Source organism: Filicampus tigris, chromosome 11 (genome assembly GCF_054856515.1).
Source record: "Filicampus tigris isolate MCC_2025a chromosome 11, RoL_Ftig_1.0, whole genome shotgun sequence".
In the NCBI taxonomy this organism is placed as follows: domain Eukaryota; kingdom Metazoa; phylum Chordata; class Actinopteri; order Syngnathiformes; family Syngnathidae; genus Filicampus; species Filicampus tigris.
Genome location: NC_141227.1, coordinates 21,216,235 through 21,238,264, shown reverse-complemented (window position 1 = coordinate 21,238,264; position 22,030 = coordinate 21,216,235). Strand labels below are relative to the sequence as shown.

Sequence of the window (22,030 nt, the reverse complement as noted above, 5' to 3'; positions counted from 1 at the left end):
GCGTGCATTTTATTTGTTGGTGGCTGATTGTCGATGTATGGCTCTCCAGATTGTTTTTTTTTTGGGCTGTGAAGGGTCTCAGGCATTCATGCACTTTTGGGATACCGATCCCAGGTCTTTATTTGCGGGTGGAACGACCTGATGTGCAGACTGGACTAGTTTAGTACCAAGTCCTGAAGGAAAATCGTCTGGTACCGATGCAATGACTTTGCGTCAATTGGTTTATCGAAGGGACCCGCTGTCACTTGATGAAAGGAAAGAAAAGGTGGACGTACACTTCACGGGTTATTAGTCTTAAATCCTAACTTGCATTGTGCGTGTAAGTCGCCTGCGACAAAGTTAACACGAACGATTGAAGTGCTTTCACTCTCGGGACATACTGAGTAGCCTTGGCTTGAGTGCTCACACTGTACGCAAACTGTAGCCAACTGTCAAAACAACTCAAGATGACATTTCCATCCACTCCAAAACAATGCTAACAATAAACGACTGTGCTTCTCTTGTGTGTACCTTTTTAGCTATCCCAAAATCTAAAAGAGACACGAACACATTCGGTTGATACAGGTTGAGCCTGATTATCTGCTGTCAGTATCCGTTTTCCTGCTTCCACTTTATTTCGTCTTTTGGCGAAGGAATCGCCTTTCCTGAGGGTCCTTCAAACTGGGCGGAGCACTGACCATTCCACTTTTGACACTGATTTTCCAGACGTCTGAGGACTGGATAATTGTCTTCAATTACAGGGGGTCCTTGTTTTACCATAGAGTTCTGCTGTAACGGCAGCAACACAACCTGAATTTGTACACAAACTCTAACGCACTGTATTCCATCGCAAACAAACGCAAATGAGGTGGTAAATTCATAATGACGGTAAATGTATGAAAAACCACAAGGGAGTGAGGCAAATTTGATCAGCCCTGATTCCAAAGTGAGACTCGGAATCTGCCTTGAAAAAGTGTGATTTCGTCACATTTTGTCAAGTGCTTTGTCACAGCCGTAGCTGCTGTGAAAAAGCGCCATATGATTAAAGTTGTATTGTATTGTGTGAAGCCTCTCTGCTACGCTAGACGGGTGGTCTCGACCGAGAGGGCTCCCACAGAGCACCAGGGCTCCCAAATTTTCTTTGCGACGCTGTAAAAAGGAACTGCGGAGCTGTCAGTCAGCTCTTCTTTTCTTCTCCGCGTCGCACAAATCTATCGCTAAACAGGCCATTGACTATTTAACAAACCTTTTGCAGTGCGTGTCCCTCCATCGATCGCCGCCGTAAATAGTACCGGACGGCATTATGACCCCGACACCATACGCTTTACAATGAGGACAAATTGCTCCAGTGCTTTCTGGTGGTGTGGTGGTGTTTTTTTTTTTTTTTTTTTTTTTTAAAGGAGAACAATAATCCCAAATATTGACGTATTATATTGTTGGGCTGCATGCAGCGATTTTGACTTAACTAGCACTTCTGTCACTCTGGCTTACTCACGCACAAAACACACCAGCTGAGAGAAAGGGAGAGAGAGAGAGAGAGAGAGAGGAAGCATTACAGCACCGTGCGTGCAAAAGGGGCCCCCGTGTGCTGCGAATAAGTGAGACACAGATGGAAATAGATTTTTAGCCCAGATCCAAACATGTCACTTTCGTTCAGCCACATTTGCATTACTTTACAAAGTCACCCCTAACAACTTTCATCAAACTAACAATAGTCATCAAGTGGTTTTGAAATAAATAAAACATTTTTAAAATAAAACGTTTCCCCGCTGGATCGTAGTTTCATCGTTCGCACCCCCTCAATATTGCAAATTTTTGTGTGGTTTTTAAGTTATGCTTTTAATGGGTTTTTTACTATACCTCACTATGAGAGGGGTTGACTGACTGTATTGTCAAAAACACAAAATCACATTTTCTTATTTATAGTTTTACCTCTACCACATGCTACAAACACATTAAAACAAGTTCACTTTACCTTTTAACATGTTTTTTTTATTTTTTATATTATAGTTGCAGTTTAATACAAACAATAGTATAGCAAATCTTGAAGTGGCTGCTGACATGCCTGTGCATATTTTTGTCAAGAATATGTTCTATTCAAGCCCACTAATTGAAACAAGGCATTCTGATAAGTATTGCGTTTGTGGAATAAGAGTTGATCCACTCGGTTTTAGCTATCTCTTAGGGCGGCCATTTTGTCACTTCTGTCGACTGAAAATGACATCACAACTGCTCAGGGATCAGGTAACGGCCAATCACGGCTGACCTGTTTTCTGAAGCTGAGCCGTGATCGCCAAAATCACGCTCTTGCACTTGTATGTTCTATTAATAATTTTAGTAAGCTACTTTTATTTCTTTACTTTGCTTTTAAGTCTAAATCATTTGTATGTAAATGCTTTTGAATGTTGTACTTTTAATTGTGAAGCACATTGAGTTACCTTGAGTATGAAATGTGCTTTATAAATAATGCTGCCTTGCCTAGTATACTATAAATTCCATACATTAAAAAAAAAAAAAAAAAAAAAAAAAAAGTCGTAATTGTGCGGGGAACACTGTACATGAGTTATACATGCTACAATCTTGTCTTAATTTGAATTGGAAAATCCAGACGATGTTTACAAAGATAATACGGCAGTTCTCTTTGACAACGTGCTTCACAACATTCCTGCTTCAAGTGTGTCTGCAGAAATGTTAACAGTTTGCTCCCCCTGCCCCCCCTCCCTCAACTTTATAGGTGTCTGCATTATACTCGAGCCGCAATGTGGTGTCATCAACCCAACTCCAGTCAGGTACTGCTGCTTTTCTAAAGTTTTGTGTGTGTGTGTGTGTGACATAATGTATTTCCAGAAGTGTCCTTGGTGTGCGGACCTGTGGGACATCCCAAAGACATACTGAATCAGACAGGGTAGAGCTTTTTTTTTTTTTTTTATTATTAATTTTTTTATTTTTTTGAAGCATAGCTTGGCCATGATTTATTCATGTGACTTAGATGATTCATCCTGACATTTGCTGACGCTCTCGGTCTTGAGCAAATCTCTTGGCATCATAAAACTGCTCGTCCAGGGTCTACTCTGTAAATATTTAAGGGGGGTGTGTGGGAGGTGCAGGGGGGGGGTCGCCGCCCACATCATTCTTGTCCGTTGCCTCGATAGTCAGTGACCTGCTTGCCTTTAGAGTTTGACTCTGGATTGGGGTCATTGAGACGTTACTGTCGAGATGTAGTATATACGCCATCTTGTTACCAATTGCAAAGATGGACATATTGGGCATATCATAAATACAGGATATATGAAGTCCTATATCCTCCGCTCACCTCAGTGGGTTTCACATCTTTCTTTATAGTCCCAGCCCCACCAACTGTGCTATCCCATTTAAAAAAATATCCAGTGCAACTTGTGTGGGGGGCGGCCCCCCTTTGAGTGGTGTGCGAGATGGATTTGCAACGGAAATGTGGACGGCGCACGCCTCATATCTCAAAAAGCGCACGCACGCACTCATATTTTAGGGCGGTAATAACATCCGCAAGCAGCACAAAAAGTCTGCCAACGGGCCGTAACGCGCAAGACGGCGGCACTGGAGACCCACAACTCTCCGACTATCTATCGTTAGTCGTAAAAAAAAAAAAAAAAAAATGCGTTATGTTGAACAGAAATCAGATTTGTATCTAATGCACCGTCAGCATTTTTATGCTTTAGATCAGCGTTACTCAAAACGCAGTATCCGAGAAACTCCAAGGTTGAATTTTACACTGAAATTCTGAATATAATACAGCTAATGTTTTAAGTCATCTGTTTAAAAAAAACAAAACATTTTTGGGACTTGGCGGCTAGCACTCAAGTTGTAGTCCAAATTCATGGCAACTAATTGTAACCATGTCGGACGTTGTTGATGATATCATGATGTTTGATAATCTCTCCAGACTGCGTCGTTAACATTGCTAGCTGGCACAGCTAGCACTCAAATTGTTGGCAAAATTCTTTGGAATTTCTGACTAAAATAATCACACGGAGTTGATGACGTCCCGTTTTGACTATCTCTCAGGTCAAAGGGACATGCGAGAGTTTTCCTTTTTCACTTTATTTGCAGATTGCTTCTATCAGACACAATGTGCGGTCATCTCGCACTGTGAAAATTAAATACAAATGAACACAATAGCAGTTTAAAGATCAGGGCCGAATCCAGTGAAGCGTACAACTATCTTGGTATAAGTACAAAAACAATTCTTATCTTTCCACTTTCCAAGGGTGCTTGTCAAACACTGAAATATCTCAGTTGTATTTCTTCTCTCTGGAGCCAACGTTGAAATGTTGAAACACGATCAACTGAACAATGAAAATAAATACAACAACATAGGTGAAAGCGAAGAAAAATTACCCTTGGCCTGTCATGGACGTTGTCTTGAGATTAAGGACTTGCATTGCCTTGCTTTATGTCCTGAAGCACCTTTCCTCAAAGTCTAAATAAATAGACGATATTGGATGAATTCTCAAAACAGCTTTCCATAGACAAGCACTACGGAAGATGGATGGATGGCATTTGAACTGTTTTCTCCATCTTAAAAAAAATAATACGACGATAATAATCGGAAAACGGCCCATCTGACGCGAAGACTTTTTGCCATTTTAACAGTTAATCATCACTCTAATGCGCGCCATTCATGCCGTTTTGTTTTACATGCTTTTTATGTGGTACTTAAAATCGAGTGAAACCACAATGCTTTGGATTTATTGGGTCGAGTCACAGGAGCCTCTTATTGCTTCACATGAGTCGGCGTGCTTTGTTTCAAGGCGCGAAGCCTGATGAGCATCACCGGCTTCGGTCCATTCATCTCTTGATTAAAGCACATCTCACCTCGCCAGGAGTTTGGAATCCATAAAAGTATGCCTCCTTTGCATCTTCACTGGAGCACTTTACTTCAATAATTCTCTTTTCAAAGCCTCGTTGCACGTTAATGAAAGGATGTTAGTCCACGCGCCATTCCCTTACATGAGATGAAGTGAAAACGATACTGTGTTTTAGGCACAATTTACTTCATCTCTATTATGACCTGGAAGTCTGGCTTCATGTGATACAGCATGCGCAGAGCAGAGCCGGATTATAAACATCAGAACGCAAATCTGCTGTGTGCTATTTTTTTTTTTGGGGGGGGGGGGGGGGGGGAAGGCATATAATCCCATCTTTTGTTGTCGGAAAATATTTAAAATTCAGGTTGAAGTTAACTGAAGCGGTTTTCCACACAGTTTGAGAGGCAGGGAGGCTAAAACGCAGGTTTAGCGTGTATTTAAAAATCAAGAAAAATGGTGAAAAACAGTTCAGCCATATCTCCACAATTAAGCGCTACTGTACATAGTTTTCGGTCTTAGCATGTTTATGTTCAAATATGAATGGACTACATTTAGAAATGAATCTCTGAATTCACTTTACAGGGTCTTTAATTTTTTTTTCTCCGGGAAAAGTATTTTGATTACAGAAACGTAGTTTCTATTGTGGCAATACTTTTTGTATTACTCTTTTAAACACTAGGGAAGCCCACTAGTTGTTTCGTCCTTGAAAGAAAACTGATCACATGGCAAATTTACATGACATCAATTTGAACCATTTGATGTTTTTTTTTTTTTTTTTTTTTTTGGGGGTCACATTTCTCATACAGTGTTACAACGTAGATGTTAGACAGATCTTTTTGTCGAGTCATCTTTTTGTATAGCTGTTCTGTCCTTATCGTTATCTCAGTCTTATCTCCTTATAGCATCTCCCTTTATGTTCTTTATCCCCTTATCTGTCATGGCAGATGCAATTCATTTCCATCAAAAAGAGATAAGACACGAAGAGTGGGCATCATAGAATTAAGAATGATAAGGTGGGCAAAAAAAGGATCTAATACAAATCCTACAGTTGTACAGCATGTGCATTGATCCCACTTTTTTTTTTTTTTTTTTAACGTCCCTCCACACCATTGCATGTGTGAGAAAAGTCAATGGAAAAAAAATCCATTAATCTTGTGAATTCGAATGTGGTAGCAACCCTCTGAGTGAACTTAAGCAGGGTGCACACATACTAACAATTGCACCGAATTTGAGCATTTCCGCCCGTACAGTCAAAGCCAAGAAAGGCCTGATTTTTTTCCGATGCCTCCGGGGTGTTTCAGGTGATTTTTCATTAATATAAGGCTTGTTGTACGAACAAATTAATACAGTGGAACCTCTAATTTCAATTCTGTTGCAGCTAGGGATGTCACGGTACGATATCACGATATGAACCTCACAATACGATAATTTTCACGACACGGCGATATATAAAAAGCTCACGATACTGTATAAAAGCTCACGATATTGTGGGGAGAAAAAAAAGAGCTCATATAAAAAAAAAATCACAATATTCTGTTTTTGTACATAATAACAGCATGCACAAAGATATAGGCTTGGCCAGTCATGCGCTCCTATTGGCTCAGCAGTGCAAAGGCACTTACTTGCTAATGCACGCACACATTGTGAATCTTAAACTGCACTAATAAACTAACCACCAGAAGGTGCTGGAACTGCACAAATGGAAAACTACTTGGGCTTTTAAACAGATCTGCTGATATTAATATCGTGGCATGACGACGACGACGATATCGTGGCCATCTTGATATCGCGATATCACGATATTACTGATATTGTGACACCCCTAGTTGCAGCCTAATGGACATTGTTGTGAAAAATACAACTCTGAAGTAGCACACAAAAAAAAGCAAAAGCAAATATTTTAAATGGTTTTTACACTCCACAAGAGTACCTGTACTTAAAAGTGACCCAGCTTTTTGAGAAACAAACCGTTGCTCGGGAGACGATTTTTTTTTTCCCCCCTCTTCCGTTGTTACGACCAAAAATTTTAGTCATTGCACGTCGACAGACAACAAAATACTCACAAGCATATATTCTTTATCCTCTGTGAAAAACGACTATGACAGCAGCTTACTGAGCACTTGTGATCGTCTTCGTATATACGTATTTGAGTATTATAATGCCCCCTGGTATCAAAGGTGCACATACCTGAAGAATCAACACAGTGATTATTACGTTACGTTATTACGGTCTGGTTTTGTAAGGTACAGTACTGTAGACTACATAATTTTTGGGGGGGAGGTGCCAACCGATGGCTGCTCAAAATGACCCATTGAATAAGCACCCGATTGTATTCCACTGAATTTAAAATGCAAGGCCCCACAAGGTTGTCCGGCGGGTGTTAATAGACTCCCCGGACTTTCTCAGGGTGTCTTTTGGTCACAAAAGGGAAAACTTGCTGTCAGATGGTGTTGCCGGGGAGCGGAGTGACGAGGGGAAAAGGAAAGCAAGACAAGGTAAAAAGGGAACATTTTCATTACGAGCCTCCGTGTGGGCTTTCATTGCCTGGGGGCCTTTGGAATGACAGATTTGGTGTTTCAGTGTGTGCACTCACTTGCCGCTGATTGCAGGCTACATGGCACGTATTGGTAAACAGCAGCAAGCCTCCCTTTACGAATATTTGTTGACAAGCTCACCCTTTTTGTTTTACAGGTAATCATATTTACCGTGTTATTCACTAAATGCTGCCGAAAGCAGTTATTGCTGTTACTGCTGCGCTGTATTTTCATACAGTTTTCTATGTATACACAAAGAGCTCGAATTTGTTTTATTAAAACTGTAAATTGCCTGTAGGTGTGAATGTGATCTGTCTGGGGTCGAGATAATTGCGCGAAGGATGATAGATGAATGATGTTTTTTGTTTTGATTGGCGAGATTGACCCGGTGTAGCTTTGCAGGACGCCCATGAAATTGCACAGCTCAACCATGTAGCACGCTAAAAGCCTTTTGGCACTTGATAATTTTTCATGCATTAACGTCACACAGCAGGGAAAAGGAGCGCTTGGCATCAGGTACACATTTGTATTTTTCCATCCATCCATCCATCCATCCATTATCTGTACCGCTTCTCCTCACAAGGGTCGCGGGGCGTGCTGGAGCCTATCCCAGCTGTCTTTGGGCAGTAGGCGGGGGACACCCCGAATTGGTTGCCAGCAAACATCCGCACCTACAATCACACCTAAGGGTAATTTAGAGTGCCCAATCAACTTACCATGCATGCTTTTGGAATGTGGGAGGAAACCGGAGTTCCCGGAGAAAATCCACACAGGCACGGGGAGAACATGCAAACTCCACACAGGGAGGCCGGAGCCGGCATCGAACCCACGACCTCTGAACTGTGAGGCGGACGTGCTAATCAGTTCTCCACCGTGCCGCCCTTGTATTTTTCAATTTAACGAATATAATTGTTGATTATGGAATTCTCCTTACTGTTGAACTTTTCCAGTTTTGCTTTTTTTTTTTTTAATTCATAAGCTTTGTGTAGATGAATATGTGCTCCAGTATCTGGCTAGCCCGCCAAGCACTATTCACTGTAACTTTACTAACAATATTCAGTTAAAGAACATTACATTTTTTGACAATTTTAACCAAAGCTAGCTTTAGCCATAGACTAGTGATGTGTCACAAATAAATAAAATAACATTTTATTTGTATTTTTCTTATGGTCGTGACGATAGCCCAATGATGAAATTAGCTTTAGCACTGATTGGTAACAAGCATTAAAAGGTTTTTACCAAATATAACTCCCTCTTTGAATACTTAATGTAAATGTGGACAGTCTTAGATTATGTATTAATCATTTAAGATTAGATTTGACCATGATTTTATAAACATTAGAGAGCAACATATATGTAAGGCTTACTCTTCTTATTCTTTCAGTTGTATGTTAGTTAGCCATGCTATCCCACGCTAGGTTGCTAGCTGAGAAAATTGGACTCACCTGAAAGGCAAATATACTAAAATTGTCAATTTGAGTGATTCAATCTTAGTTCAACATTGTGTTACTGGCAATATTTTTAATTCAGTAGAAAAAAATTTAGAGTGTAATGATGGCGCCAACTTTAGCTACAAAAAATGTTTGTACCAGATCTAACCTCCTCTGTGACTACCAAATTTATTTAGATTTAGATCTTTTCTTCATTTTTTTTGTATGCATAAGACAAGTTTTCAAATGGACTCTTTTTGACTTTTCAGTACATTTCAGTAACGGTAGCTATTTAACACTCACCTAGTTTTAGTATGTTAGGTCGGTTTTCTGGAACACTACTCTGTCCGGAGTGAAAAATGTATTTTTATTCTTTTTAAGTTTAGCTGTATAATATAGTGAAATAATTCAAATGTAGGCAATTTCTTTCATTTAAAAATCTTAGGGCTTTACTTGGTTGTGACTAGCCTTGACTCTTAGCATTAGCTCAAAGCTTAACCTCGCCCAAAGCCCCCCCGCCCCCCATCAGCAAACGTGTAGTTTAATATGACAATTGAAATTCACAAGAAGGCATTGGCAGTCATACTGCAAAGCCAAACTCTGCTTGTCTTGTTGGCTGTTAAAAAAAAAAAAAAAAGAAAAGAAAAACAACAAGCTCCACCACTTTCATTGTCATTTGGATGGCAGAGAAAGATTTGTAGCTATTTTGCAGGCCCCTAATGTCTACTTACTTTGCTATGTGTTTTAGTTGACCTGTTTCCTCTCAGCATTTACTCACTCACGGTCCCTTGTTAATATGTGTTTTGGCTTCCTTCAATCTTCTTTCTCTTCATTTCCCTACCCTTCTGTCTGCCTTACTGACTCATTCGGTGGCCCTGACCTCTAATTATCACACAAGCTGTCAGTGTAAAAAATAAAAAACAAAAAAACAATAAATGTCTCTTGACACTTATCTGACTCAAAAGCCCCTTTGGCATTTTCATTTGCACAAAAGCCAAATTGAATCTGTATTCCGTGTTAAAATGTAGCCTAAGGACGGTACACCACAGAAAGTAGAATCTTTAGCACTATTGTGCTAATACGCTATCGTTCACGTTGTGCCACAAGAGCAAATAGTCAAAAAGCAATTGCGCCTTTTTTAAAAAATTTATTTTTAACATTTTTAAGAGTAATTTCACTATTTGGTATTAATTTGACAATGAGGACTGGAAGCGCAAAACTCAGGGGTGGGCGTTTGCATAGTTTCCAGAGCAGGTTTATCACGGCCGGTAAAAAATACTTTAGCCTGAGTGGGTGGCTGCACGGCTGCCCACATAATGTACTGTAAGCCACCACTCACGCTCATTGTTGTTCGCTTCCGAACTAATGGAGGAATAATAAAATGTGGAGATGAAAGAACTGCCCTTTAAGTGAATGCAGGGATGCTGATCTCTCAAGGACATAGTTATGAAGTCCACTTCAGAGCATTTCAAAATATACTCGAGAGATTAGAATCATTGTGGTTCATTTTCTTTTTCTTTTTCTTAAAATAAGAGGCGTCGCTGGTATGCATTAGGCCAAGCATCCTTTCAATGTGAGATATTTGGCACAATTAGGTATTGGCCTTTAAGGATATTTCCTCCAATAATGATAAAGGAAAAATACAGGAGATTTTCAATGAATTCTCATGTAATGGAAAAATCTATTTATACTGGTAGTCAAAAAAAAAAAAAAAAAAAAAAAAAAAAAAAAAAAAAAAAAAGGACTTAGCACTAGACACAGTGAAATATTACATTTTCGAAAAAAAAAAAAAGAAAAAAAAAAAAAGAAAAAAAAAAAAAAGTATTTTGATTATAGTTTCCAGCTTATTAAAACCCACAATTGACCATCTGAAATTATGTTTTGCATCAGGGTGCCACCACATCCCGTTCTGCAGGTGCGCCATAATAGAGAGGTTAGGGGGGGGGGGGACGCCAATGAAGAGGCGTTGAGACTTGTCTTTTGCATTGGTGAGATCATATGAGTGTGTAAGTCTGTGTCCTTTGCTAGCCAAAGGAACCTCACGCCATCAATTTTGTTTCACGTACTTTATTCATAGTATTGGGATATTTTCCCTTGTTTTCCATGCATCCATTTCCTCAAGTCAAACACCTACCTTTCTGTGTTGTTTTGCCCGTGTTAACGGATACATCAATTCTCACAGCTGCATACATTGCCGTTACATAATTGAAGGGCTCGCCAGCTATTTTGCGTGGCTCCATCCGTACATACATGCATATCTTAGCGCACATCCCCTTGGGATTGCTGAGAGGTAGCTCGCAGGCACCAGGATGCCGGGGTTGACTCGCTTGATGCGCACCCCTGGGAAATGACACTTCCAACAAGAATCACTTTGTCCCGAGCAGAAAATATTGTTGGAGATGACATGCTTTATGAAATTTTCCTCTTCCCTTCTCCTGGGGCTTGTAGCGTCATTGGGACTACTTTAAGGTTGCGGCGAACACACTCTTAAGATTGCATCTTAAAAGGACAGAGCGGAGCGGTATCAAAGGCAGCTGAGGAATTGAGTGCGCTTTCCGCTTATCTGTGGGAGACCGTGCTGCCACAAACTGGTCTGTGAATGGTTTTTTGCGCCGTTGACTCGCAGAGCTCAAATGGAAACGTGATCGCCGCAAAGTGAGTCTCAAGCGAGAGGAAGGCATCAATCCCTACGCAGGAACTTTAGCCCCCTCTGGATCGTTGGAATTGTGCGAAATTGAGTGCTAAGTAACCCAAGAAAAGGTTTATTCACGCTTCATGCATTAAGTTTGACCCCTTCAAGTAGTGGGTCAGAGATGGCAAGTCAAAAATCAATAAAAAAGCGCTAACTCGCCGATCCGATGTTGGGATTTAATTTTGAGAATTATTGTATGTGGAAAGGTTGCTTTGTGGTGCAAATGGTTCACGCACAGCCAATTGTCTAAATGGGCTGCTGTAGGAATCAAATCAGTACAGGCATTTGGCAACATTTCCTTCATTGACTATGAGGAAAACTGGGAATAAAGTTTTTAATATTACTGTATATCCAGAGGGGTGTCAGAATATCTCTCGGGATGAGTGAACTCATACTTCATGATGCTAATAGAAAATCATTTGACTTAGCATTTTTTGGGGGCGAATGTAACCCCCAATTTGCTGCCCTGGACAGCCTCAGCAGTCTGTGCGATATCAGCCCTTAATGATAAGCTCTCATTTGCACTTCTCCGTGTAACTATGATTAAAGCTTCAATATAATTCCACAAGTGGCTCGTGACTAATGACGATTGGGGAAATTCCACGAGAAAATTCAAGTTGCAAACCTTGTTCCCAAACGGCGCTTTGCAAACCATGAAATAACATCCCTCAGATTTAAAAAGTTGACGCACGACAGTAGTTCACTCAATTCGTTTTCTTCAAGCAAATTATTTTCTGACTTTAGGCAATTAACTCTCTTCATGAATACAAGTCGTGGACATTCGTCAAACTGAAGAAAATATAATCAATCTCTACATCGCCAAAGAGACCTCAATAATGTTATTGTTGGCTCCTGGAACGACATTAAAAAGGAACGACGCAAACACGGCCACGTCTTTGCCGCCTCAGATTTTTCACCAAAAGCCTTTTCGATCAGGCGCTCAGACCACACTTTCCATCTCTTTAAACAGTACATCCCTTAATCACGTTGCACCGAGGAGCGTCTTCACTCCTCCCCTGAACTCTTGGCTCTTGTTTTCTCCGCAGTACCGAAGACGCCACGGGGAGAATTAGTACTGTAGCTTAGGCTGATTAATACTGAGCTTTTGCTCCCAAAACCTTGCCGTGCTAAAAACAAAATTGGCCGAGTGGAGTAGTGAGGTTAAAATCAGGAATGGGGCTACATATTCTTAAGATTTTTGGAGGATATCTTGCGCTGAATTAAGCACCGTCATGGTCTGCAGTTTATTTACTCAACTGTGTGGCGGATCAGGCATCCATTATGGGTAAAGAAATCTCTGAATTCACTTTTAAAGGAATTTTCTTGGGAGTCACAGTCCTATGAGAATGGAATACGTTCTTCCCAAGGCAGTCGGCAACTGTCTCATTTATAACCCCGAACATGCATGACATGACGCATCTTCTACTGGGGCTGACTGTAAAGTCATCAATTATGGATGTGAAGAGCAACAGGGCACACTTTAGGCTTCTGTGTGCACTTTTTGAATGTCAAAGGTTAAAAGTGTCTATACTCCATTTCTCATTTGGGTTTTGCCATTGGAATCAGTCTTTTCATGTCAGTTAGAGGTAACCAACATGAATGCCGGAGTGCTAAAAATCAGTCGGAGGCACTGCGCAAACGTCGACCATACAACCATTTGGAATTGATTGCAGAAATAAACCACAACTTCAGGGATATGTTTTTATTTATTTGAAAATGCTTCATTTTCATTTTATTTTCATAATTTTTTCTATTAGTTTTAGTTTTTTTATTTCAGGTTGTGAGATTATAAAAGGTCACAATAAGATGTGTGTAGTAAAAACAACAAAAATAGTAGAAAAAAAAAAACTACCCAAAAAGCTTATATATGAAAATAACTGGCAAAGACGAAAAATGACATTTTTATTATCTTGTTAAACAGACCATGTTGAAACAGTGTTTCAGTCAGTCTTTATTTTATTTTTTTCCCCAGTTTCAAGTTTTCATTATTTTGTTCATTTCCATTAACTTTTAAAACCTTGAACTACACCAAACAATCAGGCACGTGCGGTTTATCTGAAGCTAACGCTTTTAGCCGATGCTAATTTCTCCATCCAAGAAATGTCTGTATAGCAATGAAGATGTAATGAAATGACCATTCCAAATATCGATCACATTTGTACAAAATGAAATGAAATCAATCATGTATGTTACGGTTTAGGTTAAGGTGGGTTAGGCTTGGTGGGATTAATAATAATGCTGCCACACTAAAAAATCACACAGTACAGTCTATGCATGTAAACAGCAGTGAAGCCATCAACATTGAAGCTCATTTTCTTTGTTTGAAACCTCACAGTGCCTAATAATCATTTGATGGCCTTGATAACATACTCTTTTCATAACACATGCATAAACAAAATTAGTCGAACCCATTTAGCTTGTTGAGTGGGCTTTCTCTACAAACGACACTGCGTAAAGTTCATGTCGTTTGCTTTTTTTTTTCCTTTGCTTTTTGCACTTGCAGCGGAGTCTCAAGAGCGCCGAAGTTGTTTTATCGAGCGTAGCAGCCGGCTACTTTTTCCTCTGGATTTATTCAGCACGGCAGGTAATCAGAGGCTATCGATGGGGGCACTTTTTGTTGTTGGTTAAGCTAGGTAGAGGCTGGTGCAAAAAGTGATTGTTGCAAAGTCGCAGGTGAATCACCGCTAACTGCTTCCAGCCATGTTATTTTTTTCCAGTCTCAGACAGATCCGACTAATGGATTGAAACTAAAACAGTGCTGAAGTTCGGACGTCCCAAAAGTAAGGACGATTTAAATTGATAATGCCTACCCATGCGGATAACTGCTAAAATGTTGCTTCAAAGCCAAATTTGAAGCTGTTAGCAGTTTTATTTTTGTAGCTTTCTGTTAATTCCTGTTATTTTTCCGTTCGAGTAGCTTTTTGTCGAAAAAAAAAAGGACTTTGATTTGGCATTTCTGTCATCTGTTTGAGTGAAGACTTCTACGTTAGCTTACCACGTTACCCGTAGCAAGCTAGCCACCGACTGGCTAGCTTGTAACGTTACAGAGGGTACTCGCACAGATTTTCTACGCAAGACTACTAGCATACATTTAAACATTATTTGGATGCTATGTAAGTATAATGTTTACCATGGATACAAATAGTAAATATACACAACAGGGATTCTGAAACGTTTTTGTTACAGGGACCCCTTTCAGGTGAAGCATTTCAAAATCGAAACAGAAATGAAACTACTATACTACTACTACATGTACATAGCAGAGGAATTATTCACTATTTGAAAATCTAAACCTAAAAAGTTGTCATTACCCGTTTAATTGTGAGGAACTTCAATTTAATGGGTGATAGTAAAAATCCAAAGGGGTTGCCTGAATACATTTTACGGACCCCTGAGCTATAGCTTGCCGATGCCAGTGGTTCCAAGACCCCCGGTTTGACAACCAGTTATCTACAACACAAAGTTGCATATCTGGCAGATACGCAGTGAGGGAGGAGGGGCTACAGCGCTTTAGCCCGGCTCACCTTTACTGACCGATGTAATAAGATTACCTGCTTTACACGTCATGACCACAGAGAGGAAGAGAGACAGAGCGATTTGAACAGGACTGCCTGTTGTGGAAGCCTTGAATGGGAAACCTTTCTTTAAAGACACTGGGATATCTGTGAGCTGATGAAGGGACCCCCACTTTGCTCCTTTGTCCTTCTAAACAGGGATTTTCTCTCTGGAAAGCTAAAGCATGGTAAGCGCCGTCTCCTCTTTGGATTGATATCGATCGTCTGTAGTGTGGCATGTAAACAGCCCCTGTTGGCTGTCTTTCCCATGTGTTATACATGACCCCCCCCACCCACACCCCCACTCCCATTTAATAGCATACACTCTCCCCACAGCTTTGCCCTCACTTTTGCCACCAATCTCTTAAAGGCAACACCGTACGAGTGCATGTTGATGCCAGATTACCGGAGGATTATATCCCATTGACGGCACTTCACTCTATATGCTCCTTTTAATACGAGCAAGGTTTGACTGCATTTCTCTCCGGTGCCCCGCGTTTTATTCGCAAGGCAGGAAGCTGATGACGGAACGTCTCTCAGGTCAATTCGTCTCCGGAGGGCGAGCAGCTGCGTTTCTTTATTAGTTTACTCACTTATGTGCTTCATATGCATATCAATAAGAGCTTAGTTTTATCATTGCGCCCTGCGCCGCGGGAGGTAGACAAATACGGGCCTCCTCCAAAACTTAATTACTTCAGTTTCTTTTACAGGCTCGCATAGTAAATTACAAGCAATGTAATGAGATACTCAACTTTAAAAAAAAAAAAAAATCAAAAAAGGTCAAATGGCGGTTGTGGCTTCACTTGCGATATTCCATAACATGAACAAATGCCTCTAAAGAGCAAGTGGTTCTGTCGCATTTGCTGTCAACCTCGCAGCTGTGTGAGATAAATGGAGTGGGAAGTATAAAGTACTTTAAAACCGAAAAGCCCAAACGTACACCTGCTGTATGGTTTGCAAATGAACTGCAGTGGATTCTCAAGGATAAAAGCAAATTGTTTGATTTTACTATGACATTTTCCAATATTAGGGCAGCATGGTGGTATGCGCGCCTGCCTCTCGGGTGGGGGGTTCTGGGTTCGAATTTGGGCTCGGGAGTTCCTGTGTGGCGTTTTCAGGCTCACGCTGTGCTTGCGTGGATTTCTCATGCGAGCACAGTTTGCTCCCACAATCCAACGATACAAATAAAGACAAGCGCCAATGAAAGTTGATGGATGGATTTTCCCACTGGATAAATAAAACTGACAACATAAAGCCTTAAACTGTCTAGTCTGAACCTGGTATATTGTGCTTGATCGTTTAAGTGAATGCTTTTATGTGTTTTTACAGTATACTTACTGTCATGACCTGGCACGTGGGAAAGGAGTCACAGTCGGGCACTTTTGCGGTTTTTTTTTTTAATACGGTCTCCCAACGTTACGAGTCTTACAAGTGTAAAAAAAATGGAATTAAATGAAAAATGATTCACATAGTGACAACAAAGGGAGAATTACTCAAGGTGAGTCACCGACCATGACTTTCACTAAAAGCAGCTCTCTGTTCCGCTTTTATTATTTTAAAAACTGTCGGCTTAGACATATAGTTCTGAGCATCACATGTAGACAGACAATATAACAATACTCAGGCATAGACTCTTTATCCTCTGTGCAAAACAATCCCATCTCATCGTGTCTTCGTCTGCAGTATACTGCCCCCTTGTGGTCAAAGCTCTCACACCGGAAGGAGCAGCACAACGCCCATTGAACTGAAGCACAAACTGTTGAAATCTTTTTCTTTTTAAGGAACAAATTACAACACACATTGCTTTTTGGTCAAACTATTTGGACGGCTTTATTTAGCTTGAGCTAGATATAGTCAGTTCATCAAAGTCCATGTTGTGCTGATTAGCTTCTGTGCCTTGATTTTACAACCCTGGATAAAAAAAATAAAATAAAATAAAAAAAAAACTGTCCCACGTGTCGCTGCTAATTCTTCTAGTACGAAGAGGGATATAAACATGTGTTTTTTGTTTTTAACAAAAAAACAACAACTCCAAACAATGTCTTTTCCTTATGGGCTGCGTTTCGAAGCTGACAAGCTCCTCAAAGCAACTCCGCCCTCTGTTCGAATGTACAAATGTACAAACTTGCTCCACTCTATGTATTTAGTGTGGATGTTTTAGCACAGGCTTCACTTCAGATTACTCCACATCAGCTTGAAGCTCTTAACGTGTCTTTCATGTCCCCCCCATCCTTTTTTATTGCCGTAACCCACAGTAAGCATTGCTGCCTTCTGTGAGTTTTTCCCCTGCATGTGTCAGGGAAACATCTTAGCAGTTTTAGGTCTGACACTTCCTGATAACACTATGAAGTGTGGAAACAGGAAATTCAAGACCTTTGGCGATTGCCTGGAATCCTTTGGGGTGATGTTTTTTTGATGATGACACTCATGGTGCTCTCAAACTGCTGCCTTGTTCTCGCTGCCAAGTTTACTTTGCTGTAAACTTACTTACGTGCTCTCCTTTTGCCTGGAGAGTAAGGCGCGAGGATGATGTAAAAGAAAGGTGACTGCCGTCGCTATCTCGGACGCTACGATGGAGCTAGCCCAATACTCTACATATTGAAGTAGCCAATAAATACGATTGGGGGTTATATTGAACGGTAAAGGCTTTTATATGTCCCTTCCTCTATTATGGCGCACCTGTAGTCTGGGATGTGGTGGCGCCCTGCTGGCTGCGAAGCCTGCCGTCTGCAGGAAAGCTGTAATGTTCCCCCAAATTTGATTGAATCGGTACGTAAGGGCTCACATCTTATATAAACTACCGCATAATTAATATGATTAAAAAAATGAAAGACCTGTTTTAAATTGTGAAACAATCCATGCAGCCCCGTCAACATTCAGGCTCTTATCAAAAGGACCATTTACCTCATCTTTATTCATGCAAACAAGTTCAGACAAAATAAAGCAAATTAGATCGTCGATATTTCATTAAGACGGGCCAACTGACTGTGGAGAAAGTAAAATAAGTTTTTTGAGGGGAGGTGGGGGATGCTTCATGTAACCATTTTGTTAAAAATCACACTGGAGCTGCGTCATTATAATACCAGACCGCCATTACACTTTTAGAACTCTCATCCACTTTGTGGATTCCTCCCATTTCGGATAATCTTACCACTTAACTCAGAAAACTGCTTCTTAAGCTTTCATTTCTGAATATATTTGCATGACTGTGCCTCAGAGTGTGGTTCTCAGAGCTAGCGTTCCCCACAAGAAGCATGCACTCAACAGGGAGTGATGTCTTCATGATCTCCTTTCTCTAATTGGACATCTGCCCTTGCGTGTGTGGCTATCAACTCCCATTGGCTATTCACTGTATGTCCTTATGTTCCCCCCAGTTGCGGATGTATCGCTTTTCCGCACAGATTGGCATTCCCTGTTTCTTTGCCATTTGATTTGATGCGCTGCGCCTCGATAGCACGGTTGGGGCTAGCTTCTAATTAGCGTGCGTTGCGCGTGCGTGTGTCCCACTTCACCGTTAATTTTGTATACCCAGGTAATAATCATTTTCTACTCAGCATATGTTCCCAATGTTTTTGCCAATTAAAATGTTTATTTGAATGCCCATTTCACTACCAATTATATTCAGACGTCTTACGTCTGCTGTAGACGATAGCGCGTCTGCTCCGAGTACTGCACAGGTTGCGGCGTTAAGCTCTCAGGAGTTGGGTGCCTAGGTCGGGATTTCAAACAAGCTTTAGGATTTCAAATGAGGGTTTCAAGCCAACGTTAGGGTTTCAAAATGAGGTTTTACAGCCACCGAATGCCACAGTTAGGAATTCTCTTCAAAGTCAATCATGTTCTACAAAGCATATATGCTGTCGCGGTGGTTGCTAATTAAAATGTTAATTTAAAAAGCCATTACCCTTCCAATTATGTTCCTGCCACGATCCTTTTACGTCTGCTTTACAAAATAGCATGTAGGCTCTCTGACGTGGGTTTCGTACAAAGGTTTTAACAGCACACTTGAAGACATGATGGAAGCATCCTATTTAGTCGGCATTCTTGACGAAGTCAAGTGGCCAATAGACGAGACGGATATTAAAGTTCCTCTTCGTGGTTCGTGGTGGTTTCCTGATGATCGTGGGTGAGGTCTTTTACACGGGTTATGAGTTTCCGGGGTGGTAGATGAAGGTAGCTTGTCCTCTTTATCGCAACGGGAAGATGGGAAGCTCAGGGCGTCTTCAATTTAAGTGTGAACAGGGTGAATTAAAGAGGTGCTTTGGTAACCTAAGTGAACCAGAGGGGATACATTATAGATGTAGCAGTAATGGAGTGGCTTGTTTAGACCAAAAGATGGAGAGAGAGGAGCGCGTGGTAAGTAGTTGAGAAAGATAAAACTAATCACGTCACTTGCCGCTTGCGCTTGTAGGAGAACTAGACGGCATCCCGTGCGTTTTCAATAATTTACAATATTGAAATGCAAATGTTCAGCGGTCTGCTTCACATAAACCAGAGGCAGGCAGCGCGTTTGGTACCTGGACCTTCCGAGGGGACTTATCCTACTTACTTACATATTTTTTTTTCAAGAATATGTCCCCAGCGGGCCCACTAGTTGAAACACGGCGTTCTGATTAATTTTGCGTTCGTGGATTATAAATTAAGCAGCAAAATGCACGCGTTTTTAGCCATCTCTGGGGGCGGCCATTTTGTTTTCTGTCGACTGAAAATGACATCACAACTGCTCACAACGACCAATCACGGCTGACCTGTTTTCTGGATCTGATCCGTGATTGGTCGTTGTGAGCAGTTGTGATGTCATTTTCAGTCGACAGAAAACAAACATCTTATCTTAACATATCAAATTAAGGTTTTAGGTAGGTCTGAGTCTCAAATTATGGTGCCAAGGTAGGGTTGATTTTCAAGGGTATGGTTTCAAACAAAAGTTAGTAAATTAGTCTCAAATTAGGGTTTCGAGACAGGTTTAGGCTTTTAAAGTACCTCAATTTAGGATTTCAAAGTAGGGTTTTCCTTTAGGGCTTTAAACAAGGATTAAGGTCTAAAATTTTGTTTTCAACCCAAAGGTTTTATGGTTTTAAACTTTAATCCGAGAGACAAATTGAAGTGAAGTGAATTGAAACATAAATCATGATGCGCCAACATGTGAATTCTTTACATTCTTTTTTTTCTTTACATTCTATTTCATTGTAGTTCCTTTGTTCATATTAAATACAGAGGGCTATTTTCCTTATTGCATAAGAAACAACAATTTTGCGAGTTTTTTTTTTTATTTTTTTTTAGGGAGGCCAGAATGGATTGATGGCACTTCCATTCACTTGAAAGGGGAAGATTGCAGCCCAATTTCAATGCGTCCTACTGAGTGCCTCCTTCCAAAGGGAGAAGGGCAGGTCTGTCAGATCAGCAGCTCAGTGTCACATATCAGACATTGTAAGTCTGCACCGCCTAATGGAATTAAATGTGCAAATAGGATGCATTAGTAGCGGGCCGGTGTAACAGCTGCAAGCCAGCATGGGAACGAGTCAAAGACAGTGGTGCAGTGGGAGAAGACAGTTGGCAGCGGATTGCTTGTTTTGTTCAATGACACCTTTTTAATACAGTCCTTCTAATGTGGAGCTTTTTTTTTTTTTTTTTTTGCCAGGCTCTCTCTTTTGTCAGTCTGTTAATGAATACAAGTGTCATTGTGGTGTGGCTTCTCTTAAGAGAAGCGATCAGAATAATGTGTTTGGGGGGAAAAAAAAAACATGATTAATTAGCTTGGAGGAGATTCCACTCTGCAGTAAAACCAATCAAGTTTTAAGTTAGGGTTTGGAGACAGGTCCAGCTTAAAAAGCCCCCAAGTTACGTACAATTACACGAGGGCAATAGATTGCAGCGTGCGCAGACTTAAGATGAGCTGTGCATTTTCTTGATACTCTGCGATCCTTCCTAATATTAGTGCTGCACTGATGAGCTGAGAGTTAAGATGACTCAATGAACAGTACATTAGTCTCTTTTTGGGGTGTTTTAACAAAATTATTGTTTCAATGTATGGTTTTGAGCCAGGGTACAGGTTCACACCTAGGGCTAGGATTTGGGATTTTTCTCTTTTTTTTCTGTGATTTCTCCCTATTTATCCCCGTTTATTGTGGGAAATGCATATTGAATGTCAAGTGTTTTTTTTTTGTTTTTTTTTGGGCTGCTATTAATATCCTGACATGACGATGACGATATATTGTGGCAATTTTAATATCGCGATATCACGATATTGCCAATATTATGACATCCCTAGAGGCCTGGTTATGGCATCAATCAAGGGGTATGGTTTCAAGACAGATTAAGTTAAATTCAACAAAACTGATGCCATGGCAACATCAATAAAATCACCTTAATACTTAGCCACATGTTGTGGATAACAGACCTCATTATTGTGCTTAAAATAAGTCTTTGGGATTTTGGATCGAAATCCTCAAGTCATGAGAGCAACCTCCTGACCCTCCACTCTCCGATTAACGGCGCTAAAGTCAACCTGTGGCTTTGAAAAAGAGTCAGCGCTGCTTTCGTCTGCTCACAGCGGGCACGCGGGCGAGCACGCCGGAGATCGGTCGCAGAGGCCCCTGGAGTCGGCTGGGCTTAGCCGGCGTTTAGGGGGGTTTAGGCCGCCGTCGGAGATGACTGAGATGTGGGGATTAGAGCCTCCGAGGTCCCCCAAGTTGTTCGCGGCGAATTAGAGAAAATGAAAGGTTTAGTGGAACGCCGGGCCTTGTTGACATTACACGCGGTGGAATATATTGCCACCTGGCAGGAGTTAAGGTATCAAATTAGGACCTCAGGCCATGGTCATGGTTAGGGTTTTAAATGAGGGATAAAGTTTCAAACAAGGGCTCACGTTTCTTAAGGTTATTGTTTTGAAAAAAAAAAAAAAAAGAAAAAAAGTGTGACGTGTGCAAGACAACAATAGGGTCTATAGGGAAATTATGATTCAAGTTCCAAATTAGGGCTTCACGATTAGTGGGTTAGTGGA

General features: G+C 40.8%; 1 protein-coding gene across 2 annotated transcripts in view; it reads left to right on the top strand.

The window, feature by feature from the left end:
• LOC147140109 (protocadherin-15-like) overlaps positions 1-22,030 on the top strand; it is a 216,314-nt gene that overhangs the window by 40,108 nt on the left and 154,176 nt on the right. Inside the window, exon 7 of one of the 2 annotated variants that reach the window (XM_086045495.1) lies at positions 2,714-2,768. The gene's annotated coding sequence lies outside the window, so the exon portion shown is untranslated. Of the gene's footprint in view, positions 1-2,713; positions 2,769-15,067; positions 15,222-22,030 lie in introns of those variants that run through there. The other variant, XM_086045494.1, reaches the window with a different exon arrangement.